Source organism: Cydia pomonella, chromosome 5 (genome assembly GCF_033807575.1).
Source record: "Cydia pomonella isolate Wapato2018A chromosome 5, ilCydPomo1, whole genome shotgun sequence".
Lineage (NCBI taxonomy): Eukaryota > Metazoa > Arthropoda > Insecta > Lepidoptera > Tortricidae > Cydia > Cydia pomonella.
In genome coordinates this window covers 21,964,982-21,979,009 of record NC_084707.1, presented here as the reverse complement: position 1 = coordinate 21,979,009, position 14,028 = coordinate 21,964,982, and the positions used below count along the sequence as shown (strand labels likewise).

The 14,028-nt window shown below is 39.9% G+C and overlaps 1 protein-coding gene across 4 annotated transcripts in view; it reads left to right on the top strand.

Moving 5' to 3' along the window:
• The window catches only part of LOC133518101 (protein spire), a 265,504-nt gene that overhangs the window by 236,273 nt on the left and 15,203 nt on the right, over positions 1 to 14,028 (top strand). The window lies entirely within an intron of this gene.

Here is a 14,028-nt window from a genome sequence, read left to right as displayed (position 1 = left end):
TTTGGCAACCCTAAATAGCCTAAAGGGATAGTGCCATGCGTTAGAAAGGGACAGCATGATTCGTCCCTGAATCGCTGTCAAACTTCGGTTTTGTAGGAAGTAACATTTCTGTACGGTAGTACTATTATTCATTCTGTTCCAAAAGTACAGTTCCTACTGAACGGGCGGAGTCGGAGCGCATTTCACATTTGTACGTCTGCAAGCCAGCCGCCACCTCGCGGACGTGGACGGCTTCGGACGGACTCCATCGCGTCTGCCATAAGTGCCATACATAATGTATAGGCACATTGAAAATGTGCTCCGGCACGCCTGACTCCGTCCGGTCGGTGGAAATCGTGGGTATATACTTGATATAGCTCGCACAGTTATATCAGCTCCTTAGTCCGTTGTATCGGAAACCGATTCTGCAGCCCGTAAACCAGCGTAGCTATTGATTCATAACGGCCAGACGTCTGGACGGTAAGCTTTTGTTCGACAACCTTGTATTGTACTGCTTTGCATGGGATGCCACGAGACGGGTCTAAAATGCAATACATGAACTGGAATATTTTACGATGTTTGAAGGATGATTGTTACTGGCTAGGTACGAAGTCGGTGGAGGGAGAACTAGCGCTGATTGTCACAAACACACGTACCTATAATCTTATGGCATGCCCCTCATTAGTCATTAATAGCTAGCGGTAGCCGTTTGAATTAATTTTACTTCATACGATTCAACATAGAAAAGCCCACAAATTTTTCATAATTTGGCGACCGGTCTGGCCTAGTGGGTAGTGACCCTGCCTATGAAGCCGATGGTCCCGGGTTCAAATCCTGGTAAGGGCATTTATTCATATTTGTTTCTGAGTCATGGATGTTTTCTATGTATTTAAGTATTTATAAATATTGATATACATGTTATCGTTGTCTAAGTACCCCCAACACAAGCCTCATTGAGCTCACTGTGGGACTTTAGTTAATTTGTGTAATAATGTAATGAACGACCGTACTCTTCGTCTTAGGTATAGTCGGGCTAAACTAACTATGCACCTACTTTGACTTGACACATTCATAGAAGTGGACATTCAATCAATACAATGTTCTATGAGTGCTACATATCGTCATGCTAGTGGTCGCTATCGATTGAGAGTCCAGACAGACGGGTTTTTAGTTTCAACTTTGTAAAAATTGCTCTAAATATTGGATGGCGCGAGATGGATCTAAAATGTAGTACGTTTCATTCATGTCTTAAATAAATATAAAGAAGTAACAGCATTTTTCACATACTTTCTTTAAAAAATCATACTTTGTTCCTAAACCCATAATAACATTGTATTCTGCGAACTAAACAGTACCCAGCTGCTCCTAGCAACAATAATTATCGCCACTTAGCCTTCCTATGGCTAATATAACTGTACAAACATCCCGTACCCCACAGTACAACTGTGTAAATACTATTTTACAATTCACAAACACTATCCACGACCATACTGTAATTCCAGTATAACTCGGACCATCGAATATCTATACATTCACAAAGGTGCGGGTCAAATTATAGTAAAGAAGATCTCTCAGATGGAAAGAAATTGCTTTATGAATATTTGGATAAGCCTGGCGTGGCCTAGTTCGTGAAGTAACGGGAGGCATGTGAAACACTTATTTCCGAGTCATTTTGACGTTTTCAGATGTTTTTTTAAGCCTCTACCGTTTCAGACGGCTGGATTATTTGTGTCAGTTTACATTAAGACTGAGACTCAGTAATAAAGATAAATACAAAGCCGACTTGCTTAGAAAATCTAAATAAATAAAACATCGTCAATGGTTACTTTAATTTTAGCTACGTAGACATAGATCGTTCATCACTGAAATTACTTCGATGATGATGTAGAATGCCTATTAATTATAGGTATACTTTGTCGATACCTACATGGTGTTATTCATAAACGCGTTACTAGCCTGATTTAGTATGAATCTTTTCTCTTTATCTGTCGTTTTGACTTCTGTATTTGTCAAAAAGTGATAAAACATAATTTAACTAAATGAAGCCCGTAAAGTTTTATGAATAATGTGGTAAGAGAGTTCGGTCCGTATCACAATCGAGGCATTTTAGGTGATCGGGAGGTGGGTAACTTCTATTTATACAGCTTCGGATTAACCCCCATAATCTCGAGAATAGTCGAGAATAGCACCCACTGGAACTATGTTAGGTTATTTGGGACCTTATAATAATGAGATAAGTTTCAAAATAGCGGGGAATAGTACTGTCACGGATTTGGAGGTTTTAGTAATCCTTTAGATTGAAGTCACGTCCTTATTAAGACGATTACGGAGTAAAATCGAGAACGTGAGGCAAACTACAATTTAAGTTAATTCATGGGTATATTTGTGTTTAGATCTAACTATATGGTAGAGAATGCCATGAGGCATTAAGTCCGATATTTGTACCTTTTTTGATGGGCAATAAAGTTTAAATAAATAAATATTAGTAGGGGCGTTTGGAAAAGTTGTATTTTATTGTTTTCTGTCATCGCGAGGTTCCTCAAATAAAGAATGCTCAAATAAAGCTCAGTCATACGATTTTTAATGGTATGGGCGATCGATTGAATTCGTTGCGTCAGTCGGCAATGTATAATAAATCGCATGCAATTATCGTGACATCTGTAGAGCCCATAACGTGCGAGGTCGCATCTATCCATAAACGATACCGTCAGCGTATCTACTATGAAATAATATGTGTTTTACAACGCTGGTTATCAATTATCATGGCATAGAATCGACTTAGTTTAACTATTATTTTATGGTGCAGTCGCCATCAAATATATCGGAGCAGCCAAGTGATTAAAAATATCTGAACACGCACTCTAACGCCTTGATAATAGGGGCATGTTCAGATATTTGTTAGCACCTTGGCCGCTGGCTTGGCGACTGTACACAGACAGCACACATATTATAAGTATTATAAACTATCACGCCCTAAGGCTTTGCTTTCGTTACAGCTTTCGCTATCATTAAAATATCGTTTGAAAATGGAAGTTGGTAGTTTGTATCTTCATATCAACAAAAATAAGTCTTGCTACAACTCTACTACTTTTAATTTAATACCGAGTGGTGTAGCTTTTAAGCTTAAGGGCTGATTTAGACGGCACGCGAATCGCTTGCGATTTTAGTTACATTGCGGACTATTGAGGTTACTACCTACCATTTCGGCCGACCGATCAAATACCGCAGTGTAATGAAACTAGCATGTGAGTTATCGCATCGTCTAAGTGAGCTCTAAAACCGCAATCTTGACTTCTTCTAGAGTCAGACCAAGATAAGTTGGCCGCGATTTTGACAGCCGAGACAGTGCAAGTGTTAGATTAAACGTCAAACTTCTGTGAAGTTATGAAATCTAAAATATAAAATCGTTGCCAACTTAGCTTAGTCTAGGGTTGCCATCCGTACTATAACATATAGTATCGTACTATACTTTAGTTAATTGTACTATATATTATACACAAACAATATAGTACGAGTACGTAAAACACTTATATTTACATCACTAAACAAAAGGATATTCAAATGTCACCGATATCGCTTCGTTTGCGACTTGGATTTTTAAACGCCGCAATTCGCCTCAAATCGTTGTCCTATTTTTTTCAATTTTCCCGATAAATACTATATTTATTTCAATAAAAACATATTATTATATTATTAAAACTTAAAATTTACACAAACAAACCGCTCCCCACCGTCCCGGGTGCAAAGGCGCCCATGATACTCGCAGCATTTCCACGCTGAATTACCATGGACAGCCTTTGCACTAGGAACGACTCGGAGCGGGGACCCTCCCCCTTTTGCCTGAGACGACGGCCTAGTTCGCGTATAAAACGTTTTGCGTCCGCTCCCCAGCAACCCGCCGTTTCCACAGCGAAAGGAACGAATATGTAGCCTGGGCAAATAGGGGCATATTTTTGCCTCTTTAAAGCCGCTTGCGTTTCGGCTGCCGCTCCGGCCGTGCGCGAGGTACGGCTGATGTGGGAGGCGGCGAAGGTGCTGACGCACGTAGCGTCCCACACCAAGCACCGCCCCCGTTCCCATGGTATTAGGGTCAGGCCATCGGGTCGTTTGCCATCGGTGCGGCTAAGACCAGGGGGCTCAAGCACCGATGGGACACCAGCCGACCTAAGGGCCCTCTGGACAGTATCGTTGAGGGCATGGTGACGCGAGTGCCTACCTGCGCAACGTCGGCAACTCAGTGCGTGGTGGCCGTCAGCACCCACCATGGAACCGCAGATGCAAAAGTGTGGTTGGCATACATCGCAGCCCAGGCGGAGAGCAACAGCCACGCGCAGTGAGTCACTGTCGAGTAAGGTGCCCAATTGGGGCGAAGGCAACGCGTGCAACCATGCCCCTGATTCTGGTTGCGACACTGCCAGAAGCCTTGCACGGTCCACTCCCGCGGCGCTCATAATGAGGTTGTCTAATGTAGCTTTTGAGAGAGTGTCGTCCCATGCACGCTGAATTTTTGGGTTCTCTGGCACAGTTGCTCCCGGGTTGATGCACAACCATGCCCTTAAGGCGTCCGCCACATGGGGTATGCACACTCTGTCGCCATTTTTTGGTACAATATTAGCAACAAGGTCTGCCACCCCATGGGCCGACGCCAGAAAGGCTGGCAGGCACACGTCTTTTATACGCCGCACGCCAATGCCACCGTGACGGACCGGAAGGGCTGCTTGTGTCCACTGGTTTTCGTTCATAAAGATGTTTACCAAAGACTCTATTGATAACTTTATAGCGGCATCGAAGCAATCGATATCGTCAGGAAATAACCACACGGGGGCCGTACGCAGAAGATAGGTTACCTTAGGTACGGCAAAACATTTTTGTAATAGAACCAAAGCTACATGCGGATTGATGTCCTTGAGGCGTTCGCCAGCAAGCAGAAGGAGCTCTTTTCGCCTTAGCAGAGCCTCGGGTACTGCAGATGGAAATAAAGGGGCTCCGAGTAAAGTAAAAGAGTTAGAGCTAAGTTCCCTTAGCCCAGGCAATACCGATGAGAAGGAGGGGAAGAAAGAAGATGACTCCAACCCGCACGCAAAAAATTCACATTTGGACGCATTAACTTCCAACCCCAGATCCTTAAGGCGCGGAAGCAAAATAAGCAAGTCTCGCTTTACTTCTTCTGGTTTACCTCCAATGGTACCATCATCGAGGTACCAAATGTTGAGCGGGGACTTAAGCTCAGCGATTGCTTTTTGTATTGAGAGGCTAAAAGTGAGGGGACCCAACGGATCTCCTTGTTGAGCACCCACTTGAGACATAATACGACTGGAACCATAGAAGAGGTTGGAAGGTAGGTGATAGACCTGGTGGAGGAAGGGGTAGAGAAATGGAATATTCTCATATACCTCTTTTAATAAAACGTCCCTCTCAACAGAGTTAAAAGCGTTTTTTAGGTCTAGTTTGACTATCACACTACCTGCATTTTCTGAATCTAATGCAAAACTACGCACTGCATGTATCGCCGCTTCGCAACCCAAAGGTGTCCCAAAACCCACCTGAAGTGGTTGAAGGTAGGAAGCCATCTGCTCTCTTACCGCGCGGCATCCAAGCTTAGCGACGAGTCGTCGGAATGTGCACCCTACTGCTATTGGACGCACCCCTCCCTCTTTCTTCCTTAAAGCGCAAAGAGTAGCCCCATATAAATAAGGACAAACTTCAGCAAGTAACTTTCCGCTAAGTAAAAAATTACAAAGTTTGGTTAAGGACTCCAAAAGACGTACCCCGCTGTCTCCAGCCGAGCCAGATGTCAGCTCCTTCAAGAGGTCTGGCCGAATGCCATCCAACCCTGCTGCTGATCCACTGTGAAAGGAGTTTATTGCCCAAGCCACATCCTCAACTTTAACTGATAGGGTTGGGCAGTTCAGATCTGGCTCAGCTGGGAAACAGAGAGGACGAGACGGAGCCGGATGTTTTGATTGCAATGCTGTGAGAGTGTCAGGTCCTTGAGGAGCAATTGTGTCTTCGCTCAAAAGTATTCGGACAGCTCCCCTTAGATCGCCCTCATGGACTTTGGCTTCAATTAACTTAGTCAGTGACAGGGACCTGTGAGCCGCCGTACATTCAGCGGACGCTAAGTAAGAGAAAGCATCTATATTTGCCTTAACTTTCGCGGTAAGAGATCCTGCTTCAACTGATTCAGGAGTTCGTAATGCCCTATAGGAAAAAGATAGGAGAGCGTACCATTCGTTTACTCCATTAATTGTAATGCAATTATCAATGATATTACATAACTTACTAGCAGCGATACTCCTTGCCCCTTTTGGAATGTGGCGAAGAACTCTCACTGACCCCTTAAATGAGGCAAGTTGGTCCAGGCTACAGCTATTTGCTTGTGAAGTTGGAGCTGGTGGCGTGATATTAAAGCGAACAGAGGCATCGCCGGCGGGTTGCGTATGTATAAGGCGGGGAACATCTTTGTGTTTACGAGTAATATGCGCCTTAAGACCTCGGGACGTAAACACTCGCGATGAATCAAGACAGTGAGGGCACGACGACTCAGGCAGAGAACTCATTGCTGTTTAACACCAAAAAGTAGAAACATTGTAGGTAAATGAGATACTTATATACATTAACAAACACAAAACACAGTATAGGTTAGTATAACTAAACAATTTCACAATTAACGACTGACACGAAACTGCAGAGTCGATACTCTCTCGGTGCACCGTCGTGACCAGCGGCGGCAGCGAGGACTTTTGTTTCGGAACCGGAGCGCTGGGCAGGGACGGGCGTCAAAAGAGGCCTTAGGGCAGGCGTGAGGAGGCAAAATATAAATATAAATCACTTATAAACAAGAAGTTGTATCGATGTTATTGATATTTTTTACACTGACATTCTTGTCATGTCAACCGAGGTGTGCATCGGCGCTCCTTTTTGGGCTATGCCTGCGAACTGCGGCCTTCGTGAAAAGATACTATCCGCTGTACGATGACTATAAATTTCTTGATATATTGTACCAGAGGATTTGTAAATATAATTGCACTATAATATTTTTGTGGAAAGAATTGATTTTAGTGCTTTGTTTACCGGTTGCTATGTTGCATTATTTCAATATTTTGACACAAATACTATTTTGCTGTAGAAAAAATGTGGCAACCCGAGCTTTGTCTGACTATAGAGTCACGCAAATCCGAGGACGTCCCCGATCGTTTACGAGTTATTAAACTTCCACCCGAACAACCGTTTTCGTAAATATTCAGTGAACTCCGTGTGCGCGGTTTATTGACACATTTGGCTGCGTTCCATCTCATTAAGCCACCGACAAAGTGATTAAAAAGTTATATATAACACGACACATGTAGCTACCCTTAAAATTACATCATGTAAAAGGGCTGCAATTTTAGGCAGTTTGAACTTTGTCCTTATTAAAATGTGTATGATGTTTGGAGCTGAATAAATTATTCCGCATTGTGAGCGTCTTTCATACATACATACATATGAACGTACATCTCTGTATCATCGATCTGGCCTAGTCGGTACGTCGTCGGTAGTGACGGTTTCATAGGCAAGCTGTTGGTCCTGGATTTGAATCCCGGTAAGGGCATATATTTGTGTGATGAACATAGATATTTGTTCCTGAGTCGTGGGTGTTTTCTATGTATTTAAGTATTTAATTATGTAAATTGTTGTTTGAGTACACAACACAAGCCTCCTTAAGCTTACTGTGCGGCATAGTCAATTTGTATAAGAATGTCCTATAATATTTAAGTATATAAATTTTGTTTTATTGTTTTTTACAAACACATTCAAATCAAATTCAGCTCTCAAGTACTGAGTGTGATACATAAAAACACATTCAAATCAAATTCAGCTCTCAAGTACTGAGTGTATTTGAGCGTTCTTGATTGATGTAATTAATACAAATTGATTAGAGAGCCCTAAATCAATTATTAACACAATGCAATACGCTTTGAATACCTAAAAAGTGTCATTTTGATAAAATAATGAAATTAAAAATGATTTAATTTATAAGTGACAGTTGTTCGTGTTTGCAATAGGCTTTTCATAGTGACGTTGAAGAGTATGTACAGGTAACCGGATCTTCCATATACGCAATAGTGAACGACATAGTAATTAAGACCTCTATACAGAACCATATGTTTGCACAAGACAAAAAGTTTGAGTCATAAAGAAAGTTCGCCAAAAAAAGGGACTGTGTTGAAAGATGACTAACGCGGTTATCATCCGCACCGCTTTACGAGTGAGATAGCTCTATACATCTATCACATCGTATCGTATGTGCATGTCTTGCTCGCACACCGGAGCCGCATGCGGATCCGCATCCAATGTCAAAATATGACGAGTTCGTGCAATGTAACGGCACTGAAGATCGCAGTTAGGTATTTTATTAGCGAGTTCATGTTGGGCGTGGCGAGGGAATCAGTTCGGTGTCAGAACATTTCATTAACCTTGGCTTACCTAATGATGACATTAGAAAATTATGGCGAAGTTTTATCACATGAATTCTTGATGTTATAGCGCACTATTAGGAAATGTTACGTAATTTGACTAGCAATGTGCAGGTTGCTGAATTTAACGAACATTTTCAGAATTTCCGAGAATTTCTCAAACCTTCATGAGAAAATCTTTAAGCTAGTTTCCACTTAGAAAGTTCCCGTTCAGATTAGGGATTAATACTCAATGTCCTTTACTGCTGACGACTGCTTCATTTAATATTCACGTCACTCATTGGCGTGTTATAGAAATTGAAACTAACTGTAAGGCTAGGTTCACTCGGCGTTAATTTTTCCCGTATACCGTATACGCGACTTCATCGGCGTCTATGCGGGAAAGCCGTCTAGCTGTGTGATCGATTTTTACAGTTGCCATACAAATATTGCTATCACTACGATATTCGATAAAATCCCGTATACGGGAAAAATTAACATCGTGTTGAAAATTAAGCCTATAAAATTTCGAAATAAACGTGCAGAAAAAATACCGAGAACATTTCATGGAAACTTTGCAATTTTTGAAAATTCCCTTTGGCACACTTTCACTTCATTTCTGATACCTTCCTAATAAATGTATCCCAAATCTTTGGATTTGCAACAACATCATAAATTTAACCTTAATGTTACCTTACCCACATTGTAAGGTATAAATATTTTTTACCCGATAATATTGCTTCTGAAATTTTTGTGTATGGTAAGGTGGGGTAAGACTATCACCGGGCCAAGACAAAAACTTGTATGGAATCCTCATACTTTTTACCTTGCCCCGAGCAAAATAAACTATGTTCGTCTTACCCCTTACTTTAATATTTTTATTGTCAAGATTATTTAACACATTGTTATGTAATTGTTTGAATCACGATTGTTAGAGAGTTATCCAGTTGCTTCCTGATCATTTCGCGATATAAATTCATATCATATAACAAGCTGGTGTAGTAGAGCGTAAAATATTAACAGTGCCATTAATTTTGCAACATCCGTAAGTGCAATGCGTCCCGCAGTGAACCGCATACGGCAATGCGGTATCATCTACCTACAGCTTATGCACGCATTTCTACTACGAAATCTAGAGTTTAAAAATTAAATTTCAAGTAAAGAAATTGTCTACATAAAATGTTGTTTTCTTTGAAGGTGATGGAAAAGGCACAATGGTTTTTTTTATACGGCATTAGACTACCTGCGGCGGTATCATGGTCGCATTTTTATCACTTGTCATGTCTTGTGTCACTTTCGCACTAACATACTTGTTAGAACGTGACAGACATGATGACAGATGATAAAACACCGACCATATTAGCCCTACTGCATCCTAGCTTTGATATGATTAAAGGGTCGGTTTATATCTACTTACAGACATTTAGCGCGCCAGACATGAGACAAAAAATAAACGTAATCAATATTTCTAGATAAAACTTTTAGTATAAATGTGGATTTATATTATTATAACATTAACAATCCAAAAACGTAAGAGAATAAAATATTTTTAGTGTGTAGTTATTTACCGATTTAAATTTAATATGTTTTTACTTCTAGTCACTCAGAGACCTATAAAAAGGCCAGGCGCATTTGGGTACCTCCCGTTCCTCATTCACTGTAAATACCAGGCAAAGCACACGGGAACTGTAACTATAGCGGATAAAATAGATTTTTTCGGCTAATAAAAAATATTCTAATATTCGAAAACTAAGCGGCCGAATATTCGAATATCAAAACAGGTCCAATATTCGACAAATTCGAATAATCGAATGGCAAGCCCTACCCAGCACTGGCGATTATTGTTTTTATAAGCCTAGCCGTAACCATTTAATAATAAAATTACAAAAAGTAATAAGCACCACTAATGTTACTGGTTCTTACTACATTGTAGACCTTAAAAAGCATTGCACATTATACAGGTGCAGTTGCATAAGCGAAGGGAAAGCACAGCCGCCCTTTTCGTGATGCAATGCACTTTAGCCTCGAGCCTCTTACCTCCTACTCTCTCTGGCTTCCTTGCTCTCTCCTGCGACACGTTTTTGCCATTACTCATTGTTTGATCAAACCTGTCAATACGTGGCAATAACCTTTCACGAGAAAAGGGAAATATTTCGGCATACGAGTTATTTAGTTTATTAAACGTAATGTGACTACGATACGAGTATCTACTTCACAATAAGAAAATATAGCACAAAATCAGCAGTTTCAAGGATTTCCATTCAATAGAATACAATAATATTAGGAAAATTGACACTACCAAGAGAACTCTGTCAATTTTCATTGCAATGCAAAATTTTCAAAAAAGAAAACTCGTTTGTGTCACCAAATCTCACATTCTGACGTCAATATTAATGAGGTACAGCGAACTACAAAATTGTATGGACACATTGTGAATGAATTCATTTATAAAGAGGCCATGCGATTTTGTGCCAGGGTGTATAGGTCAATGTTGGAACATCTTTTGTCGAGACATAAGGTCACGACTTCACCAGACCCAAGTCCATGCCGCGACTACCAGCTTCAAAAAGACTTAATATGTATGAGATTTAAAGATACGCATACCATTTCTCTTTTGAGGCACAAAAGCGAGGTCAGTCTTTGACTATTTGGTTATTAATGATACATGTGACCCTGTACAGGCGATGTCAAAGATATGTATACCTTCTAGTTTTATTACAATGGTATTGAGTACCATCGTCAACACACTTAACTCACCGTCCTTAAGACTTATTGCAACAAATTGCGATTTACCGATTACATTTTTTCTATTGCAAGTTTGAGAAAAGCACTATACAAATCTCGACGAGAAACGGGGTTGCCAAGACACTCGTTAACATTTCTTTTATACGAAAATTTAGAAATATTTTTCATTGGTGCTTCAAAGTTTTTCATAATTTTTATTTGCGCAGGTGCGTGTCAGACGGTCATGTCATAAGTTATTTAAGTTTTGACAAATGGTAATAAAATGGAAAATATTTCGGAATTAAAAAAAAAATACATGGTTTGTATAGTAAACGATAAAAATAAAGTTGGTCACTTTAGAATTTATCAACTTCATGAAATCCTTTGTAGGAGTAACTTGTAGTTTTGTCAAAGTATCTACAGAAATAGGGTGACAATGGAAAGTAAAATACAGTCATACATATTTAAGAATTACGAGTATTTATCAATGATTTATTATAACTCAAGGTAGGCGTTCCAAAATTAAAGCCTTACCTTGTGATAAATTGTAAAAGTTCCCTTTAGTCGCATCTGTGCAAGCGAGAGATGTGCAACGTGCGAGCTCCCGCACACCGAAAGAGACAAGCTCATGTTTAACAACAAGTATGACAAAGATGAATGGAATGCGAAAATTAATCAAAAATAACAGATTTCTTCGTTGGTATAAAAATAAATATGGAAGTTTTTTTTTAACATACTACGTCGGTGGCAAACAAGCATACGGCCCGCCTGATGGTAAGCAGTATCCGTAGCCTATGTACGCCTGCAACTCCAGAGGGGTTACATGCGCGTTGCCGACCGTAACCCCCTCCCGCCCCTCGTTGAGCTCTGGCAACCTTACTCACCGGCAGGAACACAACACTATGAGTAGAGTCTAGTGTTATTTGGCTGCGGTTTTCTGTAAGGTGGAAGGTGGTAGTGGTGGTGGTAGGTGGAAGTATTTTTTGTGCTCGTTATGTATGAGTAAAACCTACCTGTATAGTTATTTATATAACTATATAGATAGCATATAGTTATTGATATTATTATCATCAATATTTATTTGGTTTATCGTCTCTTACGTCGTGATCAAAGTGGTATCTGAAATCTGCAATCACAATTTAATACCAGTACCTAATAGTTACATCGATTGCGTGTAAAACGCCATTTGCAAATTTCGCGAATTTAATCAAACCGTTGCGTGATCATCTTTACATTCTAAAACAATGTTTTTACAGTTATGGTTATGATTAGTTACGTAACTGGCAAATAAATATTATTATGGCATTTTGACGCTGTTACATGTAACATATGTATATGTAATTGCTTCAGTGATATACTCGTAGGACCATGAGAATGTGTTGAAAAACTGCAGACTGCACATTCCATTCCTAGTTAAATAAACCTTACACCTTCACCATAAAGTATGTTTTATAGTGTTCAAATGTAGATTGCATGTAGAACATGAGTAATATCAAAAGAACCGCATCACACGTATTTCGTCAACATCGCTCTTAACTTTTACTTGCAATGGCGCGCAAACTACTTTTTCAGACATACATCGTATTGGTTACAACATTTCAAAAGCAGGCATCTTTGCCTCCGTAATTTATTAAACAAGTTTAATAATTTCCCACAATGGTAAATAAATCAGTTAATTTTCTTAACTTATGTGTCACATATTATTTGACACTTTTATCTTCTAATGTTTTTAACGATTATGTCACTTTCAGGACACTGACAATTCGATGTACGGTGATTGACATAACTATTGCTAGGTGAACCAGAAATATACAGAACATTGTTAGTATTAGGATGAACATTGTGAAATTGGTATAACAGATGATTCGGAGGCGTACTCTGATTGTAATAACACGTTATGGATTTGTTTAAATATGATTTGTCATTGTCAAAAGTGACGTTTTCGGCTGAAGAAATGTCACGTTTGACATCATAACAAATATACCTACGCCGCCTACGTTGATTCTCGGGAGCAGTTGTCAAGCGGACACCAGGCTCCCATGAGCCGTGGCAATAAGCTGGGACAAACGCTAGGAAGAAGAAGTAATAAAGTATAAAAATTGAAAATAATTTTAACCAGCATGATACTAAATTAAAACAAAATCAGACAGTAACAATTATCCGCGTTTACGTTGAAAAATAAGCGCCGCAAATTTAACCGCCGTATTATTACGCAAACTTAATGGAAAATTTGCCAAAGCACGGCGCTGTATTTAATTTGATGGGAACGTGGATAATTCATTCTCGGCGGCAATCTAAAGTAGGCCGTGGCCGTTCCGCACGTTTTTCGCGGAAAATTGGGAAAGCTGGCGGTTTTTAGCGAATGAAAATGACAGTTTAATAATAAGGTAAACAGATTAGTACCAATCCCAGTAAAGTAATTGCAATAACTTTAGCATTGTGAATAAATAATCCACTGCAATAGGGCTAAGAAAGCTCTTTATCATTTGTCACCATGCCTATCACGTTCTAACAAGTATGTAAGTGCGAAAGTGACGGGCATAGTGACAAGTGATAAAAATGGAACCATGCTGCCACCGCAGATGAGTTGAATTGTGTGATTATATATCACTAAATATCGGGTATATTTTTCGGGCTTTTATTGCGTTTCGGATTGTCAAAACATTTGACTGACTTATATATCCTTATTTGAAAGCATTGTCACTCGCACTTCGCACCCGAAGAACTGGGCATACTTGTACGCATTTTAGTTCCCTAAAACCTTACATTCATGTACAGTGGCAGTCGATCGACTAAATAATGTTCCTCCTTGACTTTGACAGGTTGTACGCGTTTCTTCCTATGAATGAGCCTACATTAAAACAACATAATTATGTATCTTTCTTTCCCA